This window comes from Delphinus delphis, chromosome 2, assembly GCF_949987515.2.
Source record: "Delphinus delphis chromosome 2, mDelDel1.2, whole genome shotgun sequence".
NCBI lineage: Eukaryota > Metazoa > Chordata > Mammalia > Artiodactyla > Delphinidae > Delphinus > Delphinus delphis.
Window position 1 is genome coordinate 17,051,449 of NC_082684.1, and position 21,383 is coordinate 17,072,831.

Consider the following 21,383-nt stretch of genomic DNA (forward strand, 5'->3'; position numbering starts at 1 on the left):
TTGCAAGCAAATAAGTGGAAGATGTACTTTGAACTCCAGTGGTTTGATGTGAAAAATGCAAGCACTTAGCCACAGCTTTCCAAAGATTTCCAGGACCATTAAATGTGTCCTGAATTATGGGATCATAATCAACATATCCCTGATAAAAAGTGGACCTTAGTGACTTGATGGCTCTCCCTCAAATTCTAAACTGATTTTTATTCAATTAGATTTATTAGAGCATTATAAATTTATAAGTATTAAAAGTATTGTGTACACTGAGGTGGGACCAGCAGATTGAGATTATGCCAAGATGTCCTGGATACTAACCACAGTATCCAGAATTCTGATTGCAAAAGTTATTCCACCCCGAATGGTCTTTGAGGTAGAAATATACAAAACAAGGCAAAGGAAGGCAAACAAAATTAAATCGGATTTGAGCCTTAACACTTTATAAAGAATTTTGGTTAGCTAGGTTGGAGAGTAGAGCTATAAATCCTTCAAACTAATTTATGTGTATCTCAGGACTTAGTTACTTTGCTAGGTGTTTTTGGACTAACCAGTGGTTTCAAATGAAAGATTCTTAAAGACACAACTTATAGGACTAAATCCTAGGGAAGTATAATGTAGAATTCTAATCTAGAGCCTAGGTAAGCCCCCCCCCCCCACCGTTTTTAAGGTCCTTAGTAATTTTGATGTCTAACTAGTTTTGGCCACCATTGCATAGACCCTTTAATCAAGTACAATGATTCCATTTCTAGCATAAATGGCCTAATCAACATAGCAGGACTCCTAGTGGATGAGGTGCCCTGTTCCTGCTCCTGTTCCTGTCATATCCATATCCCTGATATGGGCTGAGAGATGTGAGTGTATGTTTGTGGTCTGCAGTGGGCTAAAGTTCATCTGTCAATCCACCGACCACTCCCAGAGGATGAGTCCTATTTTGAACAACACTTTTTGCTAGGATCGATTAACAATGACAACAATAATTAAAATACAAGGGAAATATAATGAATGCTGTAACTGAGGAATCCATTAAAACCTCTGGGGCTTCAGAGGGAAGAAATGATTTTCATTTGAGAGATGACACAAATGTTCATGTTCAAAAGAGATATTTTAAAATGTAATTGAGAGAAGAATGGAAGCAAAATAAAACATTCATAATCATGAGTTTAGTTCATTGTGGGAGACGATGATCCTTTAAATAAGCAGGATGTGCTTTCAGAACTTGTAGTGAATTTCACCTTCAGACTTTAACAGAACTGGGAATTCACTTACTTCAGGAAGGAGGTATCCTGTGAGTTCAGCTTTTAAAGATGGTATGTGTGAGAGAGAATGGAGTTTAAATTCTGTATAACAAATATAGAGACTGAAGATGGTTAAATGTTTTATCCAGAAAATAGAATTCAAGAATATAATCATCCTAAGCATTTTCTTTTAATATTATTAATGTTAATATAAGTTATGCTTAATTAGGTTTTTTTTAATTAGAAATACTGAAGGGGAAAATATGCTCTTTAATTGGTACTGAAATTTGGAAGGCTTTGTAAAATACCCAATATTGCACAGTATTAATTTACTTTCATTGTCTAAAAATTAACAATAGCTATATTACTCACTCTCATCATGCAATTCTTAAAAAGAAAATGATGATATAAAGCTTTTTATTATTATATTCCAAAGAAACATGATAAGTTTTCCTGAATGAAGACATGCAAAGAAAACCCGTTCATACCTTTGTTTACTCTTTGAAGTAAAGATGGGCTTTAGAATTCCCTTTGCAAAGAAGCCCCCCAGGAATCTTAGATCTTTTGTCTAGATGGATTGTAAATTTCTGATGTACAAAAATGAACGTTTGAATGAAGGGAGCAGTTTGTTCACAGGAGTCTATTTCATTACTTAGCATTTGCAGAAGACCAGCCCATGCCTGTAACGACTACCCTCACCTTAGAGTTCTAACACTTATACAAAACCTCTAGAAATCCCAAAGATTTTAGTCATCATTATTCTTATTTTCTACTCTCCAAGCTAATTTAAGTCTTTCAGCATTTTCACTCATATTTTATGAGGTCTCCTTTTTTCACCTAATGCTCTCTGGAACACTCCCTCCATCATCTTCCTCTTCTTCATTTTATTCAATACTTGATTTTTTTTTCCTCTTTTATATTTTTTTAATTTTTATTATTTTTTAATTTTTATTTTTTTACATCTTTATTGGAGTATAATTGCTTTACAATGATGTGTTAGTTTCTGCTTTATATCAAAGTGAATCAGTTATTCTCTCCCTTGCTGATTTTTTTAAAACCTATGTTCAACTAGCCAGAGATTAAATTTCAACTTACTCCAACCTCTTTCCCAACCTTCCAGCAGTTCAATATAAACTAAACTGCTCCTATCCATGAGGAAATCAAGGATTAACATATTTTTCCCCCTCAGATTGATGTGTCCTATGTTTACATACTTTAGCACTTTATAAATGCCCATCTAACTCACTTTCACTTTTGGAAATGTTTTCCATTATCCAGGTGCTCTTTATAACATCCCCCATAAGTACTCTGACCTTAATTGCTCCTCCTTCAGGTTTAGATTCCAACAGTTCATGCATTTCATTGGACTCCATAATATCAGCATTTTATACTCTGCATGTATAAAACTTTTAAAAATTTAGAGCATTATGTTACAATAAATTGGTGAGGTAGATATTATCTTCCACAATTATCAGATAGAAAAACTGAGGCTGATCTTGGATGCAGTGTCCTTCGTCCCATTTCTGCACACACCTGCCTAAGCTGAGATGCTGGCTGCAGCCATTCCACACAAGCAAATCTCTTCAGAAGAACCAGGTACGAGGTCTCTGCATGTAGCCCCTTGTGAGCAAGTGAAACCCAACTAAGCAAAAATGAAAAAAAAAAAAGCCATCTCGGAGCTGTGACTATTTTCAAGGCTACTGTTTTTCTCTGTGGAACACTGCCTTTGGGGCAAAACAAGGAAGAAGCAGGTGATTCTAAAATGCAGCACAGAAGGACAGCTACTACAGGCCAGGTTCTCCAACTCTGAAGGCACTACAGCCATGTAGCAGACAGGGTCTTTGTGCTTGGGCTGGGTGTCAGGCTTAAGCCTCTGAGGTGGGAGAGCAGAGTTCAGGACATTGGACAACCAGAGACCTCCTGGCCACATGTAATATCAATCGGTGAGAGCTCTCCCAGAGATCTCCATCTCAACACTAACACCCAGCTCCACTCAATGACCAGCAAGCTATGATGCTGGACACCACCAGCCAAACAACTAATAAGACAGGAACACAACCCCAGCCATCAGCAAAGAGGCTGCCTAAAATCACAATAAGTACACAGATACCCCAAAACACACTGCCAGACACAGTCCTGCCCATCAGAAAGACAAGATCCAACATCATCCACCAAAAAACAGGCACCAGACATCTCCACCAGGAAGCCTACATAACCAACTGAACCAACCTTACCCACTGGGGGCAGACACCAAAAACAATGGGAACTATGAACCTGCAGCCTGCGAAAAGGAGACCCCAAACACAGTAAGTTAAGCAAAATGAGAAGACACAGAAATGCACAGCAGATGAAGGAGCAAGGTAAAAACCCACCAGAACAAACAAATGAAGAGGAAATAAGCAGTCTACCTGAAAAAGAATTCAGAGTAATGATAGTAAAGATGATCCAAAATCTTGGAAATAGAATGTAGAAATTACAAGAAACGTTTAACAAGGACCTAGAAAACTAAAAAGCAAACAAACAGTGATGAGCAGCACAATAAATGAAAGTAAAAAAAATATGTAGAAGGAATAAATAGCAGAATACCTGAGGCAGACGCAAGGATAAGTGACCTGGAAGGTAAAATAGTAGAAATAACTACCACAGAACAGAGTAAAGAAAAAAGAATGAAAATAATTCAGGATGGTCTCAGAGACCTCTGGGACAATATTAAACATACCAACATTTGAATTATAGGGGTCCCAGAAGAAGAAGAGGAAAAGAAAGGGACTGAGAAAATATTTGAAGAGATTATAGTTGAAAGCTTCACTAATATGGGAAAGGAAATAGTCAATCAAGTCCAAGAAGTGCAGAGTCCCATACAGGATAAATCCAAGGAGAAACACTCCAAGACACATATTAATCAAACTATCAAAAATTAAATGCAAAGAAAAAAATAGAAACAAGTAGAAAAATGCTGAGACACATAGTAATCAAATTGACAAATATAAAGACAGAGAAAAATTATTGAAAGCAAAAAAGGAAAAACAACAAATAACATACAAAGAAATCCCCATAAGGTTAACAGCTGATCTTTCAGCAGAAACTCTACAAGCCAGAAAGGAGTGGCAGGACATATTTAAAAGGATGAAAGGGAAAACCTACAACCAAGATTACTCTACCTAGCAAGGATCTCATTCAGATTTGATGCAGAAATTAAAAACTTTACAGACAAGCAAAAGCTAAGAGAATTTAGTACCACCAAACCAGCTCTACAACAAATGCTAAAGGAACTTCTCTAGGCAGGAAACACAAGAGAAGGAAAACACCTGCAATAACAACCCAAAACAATTAAGAAAATGATAATAGGAACTTATATATTGATCACAACCTTAAATGTAAATGGAATAAGTTCTCCAACCAAAGACATAGACTGGCTGGATGGATACAAAAACAAGAGCCATATATATGCTGTCTACAAGAGACCCGCTTCAGAGCTAAGGACACATGCAGACTGAAAGTGAGGGGATGGAAAAAGATATTCCATGTAAATGGAAATCAAAAGAAAGCTGGAGTAGCAATTCTCATATCAGACAAAATAGACTTTATAATAAAGACAATTACAAAAGCCAAAGAATGACACTACATAATGATCAAGGGATCAATCCAAGAAAAGGTATAACAATTGTAAATATTTATGCACCCAACATAGGAGCACCTCAATACATAAGGCAACTGCTAACAGCTCTAAAAGAGGAAATCGACAGTAACCTAATAATAGTGTGGGAGTTAAACACCTCACTTACACCAATGGACAGATCACTCAAAGAGAAAATTAATAAGGAACCACAAGCTTTAAATGACACAATAGACCAGATAGATTTAACTGATATTTATAGGACATTCCATCCAAAAACAGCAGATTACTCTTTCTTCTCAAGTGCACTTGGAACGTTCTCCAAGATAGATCACATCTCGGGTCACAAATCAAGCCTCAGTAAATTTAAGAAAGTTGAAACCATATCAAGTATCTTTTCTAACCACAACACAGTGAGATTAGAAATCACTTACAGGGAAAGAAACATAAAAAACACAAATACATGAAGGCAAAACAATACGTTACTAAATAACCAAGAGATCACTGAAGAAATCAAAGAGGAAATCAAAAAAAAAAATACTTAGAGACAAATGCCAATGAAAACATGACGATCCAAAACTTATGGGATTCAGCAAAAGCAGTTCTAAGAAGACAGTTTATAGCTATACAAGCCTACCTCAAAAAAGAAGAAAACTCTCAAATAAACAATCTAAGGTTACACCTATAAGGCCTAGAGAAAGAAGAACAAACAAAACACAAAGTTAGCAGAAGGAAAGAAATCATAAAAATAAGAGCAGAAATAAATGAAATAGAAACAAAGAAAACAATAGCAAAGATCAATAAAACTAAAAGCTGGTTCTTTGAGAAGATAAACAAAATTGATAAATCATTAGCCAGACTCATCAAGAAAAAGAGGGAGAGGACTCAATCAGTAAAATTAGAAATGAAAAAGTAGAAGTTACAACAGACACTGCAGAAATACAAAGCATCCTAAGATTCTACTACAAGCAACTCTATGTCAATAAAATGAACAACCTGGAAGAAATGGACAAATTCTTAGAGGTATAACCTTTGAAGACTGAACCAAGAAGAAATAGAAAATATGAACAGACCAATCACAAATAATAAAATTGAAACTGTGATTAAAAATCTTCCAACAAACAAAAGTCCAAGACCAGATGGCTTCACAGGTGAATTCTATCAAACATTTAGAGAAGAGCTAACACCCATTCTTCTCAGACTCTTCCAAAAAATTGCAGAGGAAGGAAAACTCCCAAACACGTTCTATGAGGCCACCATCACCCTGATAACAAAACCAGAAAAAGATACTACAAAAAAAGAAAATTATAGACCTATATCACTGACGAATATAGATGCAAAATCCTCAGCAAAATAATAGCAAACAGAATCCAACAACACATTAAAAGGATCATACACCATGATCAAGTGGGATTTATCCCAGTGATGCAAGGATTCTTCAATATACGCAAATCAATCAATGTGATACACCATATTAACAAATTGAAAAATAAAAACCATATGATCATCTCAATAGATGCAGAAAAAGCTTTTGACAAAATTCAACATCGAGTTATGATAAAAACTCTCCAGAAAGTGGGCATAAAGGGAACATATTTCAACATAATAAAGGCCATATATGACAAACCCACAGCAAATCTCATTCTCAATGGTGAAAAACTGAAAGCATTTCCTCTAAGATCAGAAACAAGACAAGGATGTCCACACTCACCACTATTATTCAACATAGTTTTGGAAGTTCTAGCCATGGCAATCAGAGAAGGAAAAGAATAAAAGGAATACAAATTGGAAAAGAAGAAGTAAAACGGTCACTGTTTGCAGATGACATGATACTATACATAGAGAATCCTAAAGATGCTACCAGAAAACTACTAGAGCTAATCAATGTACTTGGTAAAGTAGCAAGATACAAAATTAATGCACAGAAATCTCTTGCATTCCTATACACTAATGATGAACCATCTGAAAGAGAAATTAAGGAAACACTCCCATTTACCATTGCAAGAAAAAGAATAAAATACTTAGGAATATACTTACCGATGGAGACAAAAGACCTTTATGCAGAAAACTATAAGACACTGATGAAAGAAATTAAAGATGATACCAACAGATGGAGAGATATACCATGTTCTTGGATTGGAAGAATCAATATTGTGAAAATGACTATACTACCCAAAGCAATCTACAGATTCAATGTAATCCCTATCAAATAACCAATGGCATTTTTTACAGAACTAGAACAAAAAAATCTTAAAATTTGTATGGAGACACAAAAGATCCCGAATAGCCAAAGCAATCTTGAGGGAAAAAAACAAATCTGGAGGAATCAGATTCCCTGACTTCAGACTATACTACAAAGCTACAGTGATCAAGACAATATGATACTGGCACAAAAACAGAAATACAGATCAATGGAACAGGATAGAATACCCAGAGATAACCCCACACACCTATGGTCAACTAATTTATGTCAAAGGAGGCTAGAATATACAATGGAGAAAAGACAGTCTCTTCAATAAGTGGTGCTGGGGAAACTGGACAGCTACATGTAAAAGAATGAAATTAGAAAACTCCCTAACACCATACACAAAAATAAACTCAAAGTGGATTAGAGACCTAAATGTAAGACTAGACACTATAAAACTCTTAGAGGAAAACATAGGAAGAACACTCTTTGACATAAATCACAGAAAGACCTTTTTTGATCCATCTCCCAAAGTAATGGAAATAAAAACAAAAATAAACAAATGACACCTGATGAAACTTAAAAGCTTTCGCACAGCAAAGGAAACCATAAACAAAACGAAAAAACAACCCTCAGAATGGGAGAAAATATTTGCAAATGAATCATCAGACAAAGGATTAATCTTCAAAATATATAAATAGCACATGCAGCTCAATAACAAAAAAAACAAACAACCCAGACCAAAAATGGGCAGAAGACCTAATTAGACATTTCTCCAAAGAAGACATACAGATGGCCAAGAAGCACATGAAAAACTGCTCAATGTCACTAATTATTAGAGAAATGCAAATCAAAACTACAATGACGTATTACCTCACACCAGTTAGAATGGGCATCATCAGAAAATCTACAAACAACAAATGCTGGAGAGGGTGTGGAGAAAGGGAACCCTCTTGCACTGTTGGTGAGAATGTAAATTGATACAGCCACTATGGAGAACAGTATGGAGGTTCCTTAAAGAACTAAAAATAGAATTAACATATGACCCAGCAATACCACTCCTGGGCATATGCTCAGAGGAAACTATAATTCAAAAAGACACATGCACCCCAATGTTCATTGCAGCACTATTTACAATAGCCATGTCATGGAAGCAACCTAAATGTGCATCGACAGATGAATAGATAAAGAAGTTGTGGTACATATATACAATGGAATATTACTTAGCCATAAAAAGGAATAAAATCGGGTCATTTGTAGAGACGTGGATGCATCTAACGACTGTCATACAGAGTGAAGTAAGTCAGAAAGAGAAGAACAAATATCATATATTAACACATATATATGAAACCTAAAAAATGGTACAGATGAACAGGTTTGCAGAGCAGAAATTGAGACACAGAAATAGAGAAACAACATATGGACACCAAGGGAGGAAAGTGGCAGGGGGTGGTGGTGGTGGTGTGATGAATTGGGAGACTGGGATTGACATGTATACACTGATGTGTATAAAATGGATGACTAATAAGAAAATAAATAAATAAATGGAAAAAAAAAGAAAAAAGAGTCATATACCACAATGTTCATTGCAACTCTATTTACAATAGCCAGGACATGGAAGCAACCTAAGTGTCCATCAACAGATGAATGGATAAAGAAGATGTGGCACATATGTACAATGGAATATTACTCAGCCATAAAAAGAAACAAAATTGAGTTATTTGTAGTGAGGTTGATGGACCTAGAGTCTGTCATACAGAGTGAAGTAAGTCAGAAAGAGAAAAACACCTACCCTATGCTAACACATATATATGGAATCTAAAAAAAAAAAAAAATGGTTCTGAAGAAACTAGGGGCAGGACAGGAATAAAGATGCAGACATAGAGAATGGACTTGAGGACACGGGGAGGGGGAAGGGTAAGCTGGGACGAAGTGAGAGAGTGGCATGGACATATATACACTACCAAATGTAAAATAGATAGCTAGTGGGAAGCAGCTGCATAGCACAGGGAGATCAGTCAGTGCTTTGTGACCACCTAGAGGGGTGGGATAGGGAGGGGTGGGAGGGAGACACAAGAGGGAGGGAATATGGGGATATATGTATACATATAGCTGATTCACTTTGTTATACAGGAGAAACTAACACAACAATGTAAAGCAATTATACTCCAATAAAGATGTCAAAAAAAATTGCCAAAAAAAAAAGAAAAAGTGAGGCTAAGTGAGCTAGTCCACATTATCAGGCTAATAAATGCTGAGTACGCAACATTTAGACTCAGGCGTTCTAACTTCAAGTCCTGTACATTTACTTTGATGCCAAAATATTGTATCATCCATTCAGTGTCCTATTTTTAATTTTCTTTTATTTCAAATTAGAATAAAAGGTTTCTGAAAGAAGTTATCATGTCTCATACTTATTCTAGAAAAGCAAACTAAATATGTAGCACATTTTCCACTACTTGCTGATTAACTGTTTAATTACTATAAGTTACCATTGTATTTTACTTGTATGATGTAGTCTCTATTTTATCTAATTTGCCCAATAGAAATTCTACTTCTATTTTATCCTTCAGTCTCAGAGAAGAAAAGAATACAATTATTTTCTCCAAACATAATGAGAAAGGTAAATATTTTTTGTTTGGCTTAAAATTGTGGCCTATGTTTCACTTCTTCATGATATTCTCCTGTCTGTTTGGAAAATCACTTGGGAAGATGAGACCAGTAGATGGCTCTCTAATTCCTGAATTACAAGGGAGAATGAAGCTCATGCATTTGACTTCTGGTGAACAGATTTGATTTTATTGCACCAATTGCAGGAACTTCATGCAGACTTGCTGAAATGGGACACTTTATGCTGCTTTGTCACATTGCTTAAAATGAGAAAGCTATTTTTTTTTTTTTTTTTTTTTTTTTTTGCGGTACGCGGGCCTCTCACCGTTGTGGCCTCTCCCGTTGCAGAGAACAGGCTCCGGACGCGCAGGCTCAGCGGCCATGGCTCACGGGCCCAGCCGCTCCGAGGCATGTGGGATCTTCGCGGACCGGGGCAAGAACCCGTGTCCCATGCATCGGCAGGCGGACTCTCAACCACTGCGCCACCAGGGAAGCCCGAGAAAGCTATTCTTGACCCTCCTCCTCCTTGACAAGTTCCAGAGATAGTTGAAGGCACCAGCGCCAGCAAGAAAGACACTTTGTTCAACTCTGGATAGGACATGGGCTTCATCAGTGCAGGGCAAGTTCTTCCCCAGGATTTAAGTTACCAGGAGAACTGGAACTAATAGCAAAAAACTGGATACAGTTCTCTTTGTCAAGTGGCAGCAAGTTTCCTGTCATATTGTGACATCTAATGTCACTGCAAAAATGTAGGACTTATTTATTTTACTAAGATGGAGATGGAATGTGGGGAATTTAGAAACATGAGATACAGGGAAAAACAATATTTCAGTTTATCCTTATAAAAGTAGATGTTCTTTTAAAAGGATAATGTCTACTCAGTTTTCAGAGATTCTTTCATGTCTGCTGGGTTTCTTTTAATAACCATCTTAAGATAATCAATATGCCAAAGAGGCATATTTTGGATGGTATATTTTACTCCCTTTCAATAGCATTATGCTTTTTGTGTTTTGAAATGAAAAGTTTGAACACAAAGAAAATAACTTTTTTAAAGTATTGGCCAAATTGTATTCCAGCACTAAAAAGGAAGAAAAATCACCTCTCAATGCATGCATGGGTGTGTCTGTATAAACACGTTTGTGTATATGAACATAGTTCCATGCCTTTAAAAGCAATTCGTTCCCTTGTTCAGAAAACATTACAGCTCTATCACATGTTGTACATTCAGCTTCACTTTTTCAGAAGCCAAGTTCTAAAAATCCTCTAAATAATCCTGGCAGAAGAGAAATATGTGCCCTGTCAGAACTTACTTCTCTATGTTTTGAGATGTGGTTCATTTCAATATCACTTCTCTCAAACAAGACAGGGGAAGCCTAAGATCTTAGGAAGAATCTGCGTTAACAGGTGAGGAATTCCTGAGCATGGGTTGTAATGGGCGGAGTGTGGAACTTATGCATAGCTTCCACTTTCACAGTTATTTTGAAATGCTATGTTGAAAGGCTCTGAACACATATGACTTGAATGAAAGTAGCATTATACATATTTGAGGTTTGGAGTGACACAGACAATAACCATTCATACAGATAATTTCAGTGGCTAGGACACAGCAGTGCTATTTCGCATAGCTCACCAACCTCATAAGGTTTGCATATGATATGAATGATCACAATAAGCCATCCTCAATTATTTCCATGCAATTTGAGGTTCTTCAATGTGCCAGAGAGCTAGAATAAAGGAATCTGATCTTAAGCAGGAACGGACACTGCAGGATATCAAGATACCACACTTTAAGCAGTGCTCATGTAGCCTAGCCTCCCTTGCCTGAAATTCCAAAAACCCACGCCTTAGATTTGGCTTCCTTAACCGCTGAGTTTATGAGCATTGGAATCAGCCACTGTGTGCATCAATTTGTCAAATTTCAAAACCATGAAATATGAAAATGAGTAGTATTTATCTTAAAAAATTCCATAATAAGCATCATAACTTTTACAAAGATTTTAACTCTTTGGAGGAAAGGACATCTCTATTTTCATTCTTATTATAGTGTTACTTTTCACTGTTATTATCTTAATTGTATTCAAGTAAATGAATTGATAAGCCCAGATTCTCCAGTCTTCTGATTATTTATACAGCAGGGTATTTTATAAACACTTATTGTGTTTCCAGAATACCTGGTGTTACGTGGATAAACTGGACTTTCTTCATGTTTGAACTAACTGTTCTAGGGACTCAAGGTGGATGGGAAATACTTCAAATAGATAATAAAATGAATTATTCTTTTGGAATATACCTTGGAAAGAAAGGAACTAAGGAGGTGATAGGAATGATAGAGTGAGAAAGAATCTTATACTTGTTCACCTTCTCTTTATAAAACAACTTAAAATGAAAACGCTGTTTGAAATTTTCTTACAATGCTTACCAATACTTTTAGTTGGTTCCTGTATTGAAAATTACACCCCTTGTAGGAGCAGTGATAGCAGGTGACGCTGAGCTAGCATAACATCATTTGTAGAAATACCTTTCTACATATCCTGGAATTGATGACTAAAGCTGAAAGTTCAAGATAATTGGACATAAACTAGTCTATATCCTAAAGAGAGAGATGCCCAACGTGAGAGTCAGATACCTCCCTTGGGGTTGGTAAGAAAAGGCTCTGTGCCTTAACCTTCACCCCATCCTTTGCTCTTTGAAAAGGTTAAGAATAGAGGGAATCTTCAGATTTGAGAGGCATTGAGCTGAGGAATACTAGGACTTTCCCTCTGACCTCTACAGGGAAGAGGATGCTATAACCAACATATCTAGTTATGTTGGCACCAAGAAAATTACTTATAAACATGGAGTATTTTTGCAAGAAGAGAAGTGTTATCTCCTTCCCATAGTGGATATCAGTTTTGGTAGTAAACTTGTTTATTTTTCCTGCAGCTACTTGATCTGAGGAAAAGAGATCTAGAAGGAGATACCTGAGCACAGACAGAAGACAACAGTGAAGATACCAATACTTTCACATTTTGTTTTGGCAAAAATGGCTGAGTATCCTATGTGGCCCAATGGACATCGTAGTACATAGCCCAGCAGCCACTCTCTGGCTGCTAACTCACCCATAGGTCTCGTTACTTGGTGAGTAGACTGACCAAATCACCAAAAGGCTACAAAAGGCTACAAGTGGTGATCACACTGAGAAACAGGAACCTAGGGCTAAGTGGGGTTAGGATAACTCTGCCATAAAGAGTCTCACCCAAGAGCTTGCTTAAAAACACTCATTCTTATGTTCCAAGATAGAGCTGGCATTAGACGTGAACAGCCAGGCTAAAGACGCGAGTACTGAATTCAAATAGCCTACACTCTTAGTAGCTCCATAATGTAGGAAAACTATAAGAATGAGCCAAGAAATCAATAGCAATTAAAAAAAAATCAGGAAGGGCAGATCCTTTGTAACTCATTGAAGATAGCGGTAAAAAAATAAAATGTTCCAAGCTTCCTGCCCCACCTCCTAGCCCCACTGTGTTCAAGGCACATAATAAACTGCTATTTGAGGAGCTAGCCATGGCCATGACCCTTAAAAGCACATGAGTAATGGGGATATTAACTCTTTGCTTATTTTGATATCCCAGTGTGCTGTTCCCCGCTCTAAATGTCAATGTCTCATTAATGTACATGAGTGTTTTTAGATATTTGAAATGATAAAATGACTGACTTACGAGATACCGGCTAACATACTGATTTTATAACCTATTTTGCTTAAATATTATTTTTGCTTCTAGGCAACTCAAAAATTGAGAACAGATTTTTGCCAAGGCAGTGCCTAAGCCATAATGATGTCACTTGCTCATCTGATTCCTATTACAACTTCCAGAGATTTCACAGTTGAGCACTTCTCACCATCTTCCTCAGTTGTTATTTGAGTCCAAAATTTTTGTATCTCTCTCTCTGTCTGTGGCAAACCAGTTTGAAAAAAATCAGGACTCCAGGGGTGAGGTGGAGGCATGAAGGAAGGAGAACTGCTATTAAATAAATTAGAAATTGTTGAGAAAGGAGATTTTTACCACAATGTGATTGCACTTACCACTGAAATGTCTTTAAAGGGTATATTTAAGAACACATTTTTGCTTCACATTTATGTCAAAAATGTGGCCTTCCTCTATCACTCTCAAACGAGGAGAGAAAAGCAGGAGAGGAGGATAACAAGGGACATTCTGAAAACAGGAGGTGGTGTACTTTAAAGGTGTCTGATTGTCTTCCCCAGTCAGCAAACAGTGGACAAGAAAATGACTACGCAGTATACGTTCATCCCGAGTCTTTCTGAGGATGGCACATTGTTACACAGCTTGCTACTTTTACCTAGATAATTCCCCAGGCCTCACCCATGAATAATCTGATTAAACATTATCAGCCAAATGTTATGGAGATTCTTACAAGGAACATGCTTATTTGTGTAAATAAAACAAGATGTCATTCTCAGAAACTGACTCTTCTTTAGGTCTGAGGAAATTAACCACACATTTGGGAGTTCCGAAGAGAAGAGTGGGCTAATGATAACCAATCGCATTTGTGTGCAAATTATGTGATCTGTGTAGACAGATACAACTGGACAGAAACTGTAAAAATCAAGAATTTTGGCTCATTTCATAATGCAAATAAATACATATTTTCAAATGCAAGAGTCTCAAGATAAACATACGATTTTAGTCAAGCATGACCAAACTTTTCACAAGGTCCATCTAACTTGTAACATTGCTGTTATGGCCTTCTGATATAATATGGAAACGATGCTTTGCTCCCCTCTGCTATGCCTTTTCCCCTGGTTTGCAAAGCAATTTCCACTAACCGCACCTCTGCCTTCAATAAGAGGGCAGGCGGGAAATGGCACACAGTGTTGGGTTGAATGTCTTCTGTAAGTCTTCATTACAGTTTCCAGTCCACATTGTTACCAGAAAAATGGCAAACAGACACCATTCTGCAGATAGCTTAACCAACCAAGGCTTCAATCTTCTGAAATCTGTAGTGATAAGTATTACATAGAGGTGGGAGACATGGAGGTATTGAGCTTTGCAAAATGCACACATTTTAAGTTCAAAATAAAAAATAAAATACAATTCAGACTTCAAATTATTTTTTCCCCCAACATGACTAGATATTAGCATTTCTGTGGCTAAAGGCAGTGTAGATTTTCTTACATTCCTTCGTCTGACCAACTAGGTTGTCACATTTCTAAGGACACACAAATTTTATATATAATCCAAGACATTATTTTTCGTGTGTTTTTAAAAAATGTTTCTAGAAAATATTTTCTTTTTCTTTTATTGTACCATAACAAAAAATTGGCTCTCCACCACACTGCTTCTTCAGAGCTAAACAATGCAGACAATTTACTTAGGAAGTGAGAGGCACATAATATAATGGTTAGTAGCATGTATTTTAGGGACGGATTTCTGCTACTTGCCAATTGACCATGACTAAGTTTTTTAGCTTTGTTGTGCTTTAGTTTCTTCAATTGTAAAATGGGACGAAAATTGTACCTATTGTTACGAGGATGAAAGAAGTTAAGAGGAATAAATAGGACCTATTAAGAGGAATAATTAACATTTGTAAAGAATTTATAACAATACTTGGCACATAGTAAGAGCTACTGAAGTGCTTGCCAAACCACTAAATAACATGCTTAGTAAATATTTATTGAATAGCTAAACTGTTTAGTTTTTAAAATAAGTAGTCTTAAAAAGAGGAAACAAATTGTAGAATTCAGTCAATATGCTTTGATAAAGCATAACTTTCTCTGATGTGACCTAACTCACTGAGCCACATATATAGGTACAAGCCCCTTTATGTTGTGTTTGGCCCAGAGGGTTTCCTCCAAAGAGCTCACAGTGAGCACTGCCATAGAATGCTTACTGAGAATTTTTATTTCCGTAACACATTTCTACTGAGTCTTCCCCTTCATATAGTCAGTGATTTGATTAAAACTGCAATGCCAAAGTATAATATTGCTACTTCATAAATACATTATTTTTAATTCTCTGAGACCAAAACCTCACCCAAATACATTTCTTCATTGGGAACACTGTTTCTGTTACTGCTGTTGTTATCGTTATGGGCATTTATTCATTCTAGAGTGTATTTCTATTTGTAAACATTTAAGGTTCTCAACATAGTCTCCAAACAAAAATTTCTCTTGCCTACATATTGAGCAATTTTAACTAGCTGATAATTATCTTCATTTTTTTTTCCTGGTTTCCTCTAAAGGTATTATGGCCTAAAAATATACTAAGATCACTGTCGTTGATATAAAGAAATTTAAATGCAAATAAAGCTATTTTATGTCATAAAAAAGGAAAGGTGAAGAGGAAGCCTCTTTTTGGAAATTGAAGGGAAGCCAACAAAGGAAATTATGTGAAATTAATCACACTGGCTTTTAGAGCATGGCATTTTGGGCTTAGATTCCAGCTTTATGAATTAAGAGAACTTGGGCTCTGTGCTTTTATTTCCCCACCTGTAAAACAGCAATAAAAACTTCCACCATGTAGGAATATTAAGGGGATTAAGAGCTGCTTAGTGTAGGGGCTGGCACATAGTCAAGGAGAGTTCTTGCTTGAGATAGCTGTTAAATTAATCAAGACAACCAATCACATGTTATAAGCCCCTTGAGGACAAATACCATATATCCCACCAAACATACTGAGCACTCAATAAAATAATCATTGATTGGAAGGCAAGGCAAACATCTGCTTCCAAAAAGATTACAGAATAAATCAAGTGGATGTATAGGTAGTTCATGAAACATTGAGCTGGCTTGAGCAAAATTACTGTTGAAGTCTACAGCTGCTGGGCTTCAGTCTTAGTCACAGGATGGAGTCATTTGCCTTCATCTTGATCAATATTTCAGTATTAATTCTATGTGATATGGAAAGAAAGACAAAAAAATGATGGCTGTCAATTTGTAACAAGACACAAATTGTGATTGCTGATAGGATCTTGAAAGCTCTTCCTTGAATGTGTTAATATTCCCAGTGTTAACTAATAAAATCTGTTTTAATATTTGCTGTATTTCCTAAACTTCAGTTAGTATAAACAATTTTTTTAAACTATACAATTTGATTTTTTTCCTTCTCTTAGAAATAAATTTCATATCGTGGAAGCCAGGGTTCGGTTTTAGAAATCTCTACACTTGTCTTATTTGGATTTGCATGGAGCTCCAATTGGTTGAGCAGAGTCCTGCTTTAATAGATGCCTCCTATAGAGGAAAATCTGTTTGTTTTATATAAATGGAATACATTTGCTATTTTCTGTCCTATCCATTTGCAGATCTGGACATAACTTGAACATTATGTATATATTTCTAACTGGAATTCCATTTTCGTTCTCTAACAAGCTGTTGTACCAGAAAGTGAGTCATGGCAAGAAGGCCTGGTTTACCCTGAAGAAACATTATTTAGAAATCTAAAAGGCTTAGACCAAAGGCTAGGAAGTGGCCAATTGTGAAGAAAGTTCTTTCATTTATATATATATATATATATTAACTTAATTAAAATTACCCAAAATATCATTTATAAATCTTAAGAGGGTGACTAAATACAGGTATCGAATATGGCCACAGTTTCCTCTTTCGAGATAATTTTTTGGAGAGTATAATGCTGGGAATAAAGCTGGGAAATGTGGACTTCTGTGGTATTCAACCGTATCAACTTTTTTGGATGTCACTCTTAGAAGTAAACCCATACTACTATTTATTTGATTTTAGAAAGACAAATTAAACAATGCTTTATAGTACGTTTTATTGGTTTATTTATTCATTTTTCTCCAGCAAAATGTCCAGCAAAAGAAGGTCTCGCTTTCTCCAGCATATCAGAGTGTAGGATGCCCATCACTAGAATCTCTATTCAGTTTGACTGTTATTTAAACAATGTTTGGCAATAAAACATAAGTTTAGAAAAGATAATCAGTATAGATTATAAACATTTAAACTGAAAATTAGACTTAAGGGCCACTGATCAGTATCTCTGAGAACTGTGTTTGAGCAGTCTATTGATTAAAATTTTGATAGAAATTTTGAAGAAAAAAATTCCAGATAAATCTTACAAATTAAAAAAATTAATTTAATAATAAGAAAATGAGCAACTTGATGAAAAAATGTGCAAAAGACATGAATAGACACTTCACCAAAGAAGATGTACAGATTGTCAAATAAACATATGAAAGTATGCACAACATCATATGGGAATTTGCATCAGGGAAATGTAAATTTTAAAAAACAATGAGGTACCACTACACACCAATTAGAACAGCTAAAATCTGGAACACTGCCAACACCAAGTGCTTGTGAAGAAGTAGAGCAAGAAGAATTCTCAGTCATTGCTGGTGGCAATGCAAAATGGTACAACCACTTTGGAAGACACTTTAGTTTTGTGGTTTCTTACAAAACTAAACATCCTCTTACCATATGATCCAGTGATAATGCTCCGTGGTATTTAACCAGATGAGCTGAAAACATATGTCCACACAAAAACTTGCTATAAATAAATATTTATGTCAGCTTTATTCATAACTGCTCAAACTTGGAAGCAGCCAGGATGCTCTTCAGTAGGTGAATGGATAAATAAATGATGGTATATCCAGACAATGGTATATTGTTCAGCACTAAAAAGAAATGAGCTATCAAACCATGAAAAGACATGGAGGAAATTTAAATGCATGTTATGAAGGGAAAGAAACCAATCTAAAAAGCCTACATATTGTATAAATTCAAGTATATGTCATTCTGGAAAAGGTAAAGCTATGTAGACAATAAAGAGATCAGTGGTGGCCAGGCACTGGGGGGGAGGGTAGGATGAATAGGCGGAGCATGTAGAATTTGGGGGCCAGTGAAACTATTCTGTATGATACTATAATGATGGATACATGTCATTACACAGTTTTCAAAACCCATAAAATACACAACACCAAGAAAGACACCTTATGTGAACTATGGGGTTTGGGTGATTATGATGTGTCCCTGTAGGTTCACCTATTGTTGTCAGTGTAACACTGTGATAGGAGATGTTGATAATGGGAGAGGATGTGATTGTGTGGCAGTAGGAAGCATATGGAAAATCTCTGTACCTTCCACTCAATTTCTTTGTGAACCTAGAACTGTTCTAAAAATAGTCTATCTTAAAAAATCATTAAGGCTCAATCTAAAATAATTTATAGAAGAAAGAATGAAAATTCTGAACATTCCACTAGATATTTGAGGATCTCAAAGCTTTTGCAAATAGATATAATAAATTTTACGTTTGCCATTTAAATATTCATTCACATCCTGATTTATTCACCAAATATTTACTGATACCTGCTTGTGGTGAATCAAGAGATTGTGTCTACCCTAACCTACAGTGCTGGGGGAGAAACAGATCATTAAGTAATCATAAAGGAGTGTCACAAGATTTATTTTAAAGGCACATATCATTATGAAAACATAATGGAGAAATATGCAAGTCAGGATCTATCATAATTAGGACGTTAGGGAATTTTACCTGGAGGCTGTGACACAAGCGAATTGTGAACGGTAAGAAAGAGCAGCCACTGAAGAAAAATGTCAGTGACAATCTCACTTCCGATGGAGTGATTCTCAGCTAGCAGAAGCCCTTGATTTGGCTTTGTATTTTTAGTGCAGTTTTAGTGTGTGTGTGTGTGTGTGTGTGTGTGTGTGTGTGTGTAATTTCCAGAATAATCCTTCACAGAAGCAGTGATAAAGGAAGAAATGAGAAATGAAGTGAGGAACTTTTGTAAATTCTCCACTGCACAGCCAGGCAGGAATTAGAGATTGAGTGACTTTGGTCTCTTTTAGTAGTTTTAATTGGATTTACACCTTTACAAAGGCATATGGAGGCAACAATTCATAGATACAGAGCTTGCAAAGAACCTAGAATAGCAGTATTAAAGTCACCTACACATAGATACTGTTTCTTGGACCAATGTCTTGTCTGAACTTCTAAACACTCAATGAATGATCATCCAAATTGGGGAAAGGTTGCTCAGTGCTTCCTTTGAACTCTGGAATGGGGACCTTAGAAATATCCAAGTAATCTTTTCAGATATCTGACTTGGGTAATTTACATTAATATAAATGACATACCTGGGATGGAAGTGGAGAATAATACTGTTCTACTTGCCCAGATGTCATGCTTGACTCAAGAACTCTCTTTTACCTCTATAATGCCTAGCCCCAAGTTATCTTTTAAAACATTCATACCTAACTTTGACATTTCCACTTCTCTCAAATCTCCTCTTTTCTCTGAGGCACACTTCACCTGTTGATGCCAGAGTAACTAAGCTTTCTCATGGCAAGTCTGATCCTTTATGAGCAATATAGAAAAGGAGAACATTCTGGCTTATTTGATTCGATTTGATTTTTAGTTTTTTTTAAATATGGAAACATTCTCTTCTCCACTCCATTATTTCCATGTTTTATGTGTGTAGCAATAAGTGTTTGGGTTATAATAGAAAATGGCAGATAAATGTGCTATTATAAAAAGTTTTGCATAATTAGTCTAACTATAATACATTCACTTTTGAAAATGTCCATACTTAGTATAAGTGCATCATGCTGCTAGGATATTTTTTTCCCCTCCCCTCTGGGATTGAAGTTCTGTTTTGCATCTCATCTCAGACACATAATTAGTTGTAGCAGGTATATTATAGTGGTCTCGCAGCCTACATCACCAAAATCTTCTTTAAACATCATTTTAGCAAAGTAAGCCCAGGAAATTCTGTTCACCTTACTTAAATGCTTGTAACTTTAGTATTTTTACAGTTCTTTCAGGCTCAGCACAGATGGGATTTTTCAAATGAAAACCAGATGAATGTAAACAGCAATCCCACCATCAAAACCTAAAGGTAGAAGGACGCAGGCCCTGCTCTGTGCTGTAATAAGATCCACATCTGCAATGAAAGTATGTTTCCAATAACGGCGCAGTTACCTTTCATTAGAGACTCAAATCAGCATTTTATTTTTCCTTTTATAATTTGACATGGTAAAAGGAGAAGTGGGCTTTCAAATCTCTGATCCGCGTCAACCTGAGATGAAAGTTTTTAGCACTCTGCCTCTGTGGTGGTATTTGGATTTGTAGTTCATTTTACAAATCCTGTTTAACATACAATTAAATAATAATGTAAATATGTGACATAATCTCCCCTGGCTACAAACTTTCACTGACCCTGGTGATTTCCTCCCCTTGGGGTTTTAAATTTGATTTCTATTGCCCTCTTTTACTGAAACATACAGTTATGGCTTCTTCAGTTGCCATTTGCTAAATAGTCATTTAATGTGTATCCTCTTTAAAATTTATTTTCAATAATTTCCATTGGAGCAAAAAGAGTCCTTGATTAGAAAGGAGGCATCTTAACTCTGTTGCCAATTTATTTTATATTTATTTTTATTTTTTAACTAGATATACACCTAGATCATCTCCAGAGCAGCCTCCAAAATTGGTGGACTTTAAAATCATTTGAGAAGCTTTAAAGCTTTGGAATTCCTTCCCCAGATGATCCTATTTAGTTGATCCAGGATTGGGACCTGGGCTTTTGCAGTTTTTAAAAATTTCTTTATTTATTTAATTTGCAGCCTAGGTTGAGAATCACTGTCCTGGGACTTCGATTCTCCCTTCTTGAAGGAATTTGTTCTTGTGTTGCAAATTTGTGGGTCCTTCTTACATCTCCAGGTAAGTAAAGGAATTAGTCAAGACTGGAAGGAGAGTGAATTCTCTTGCAGACA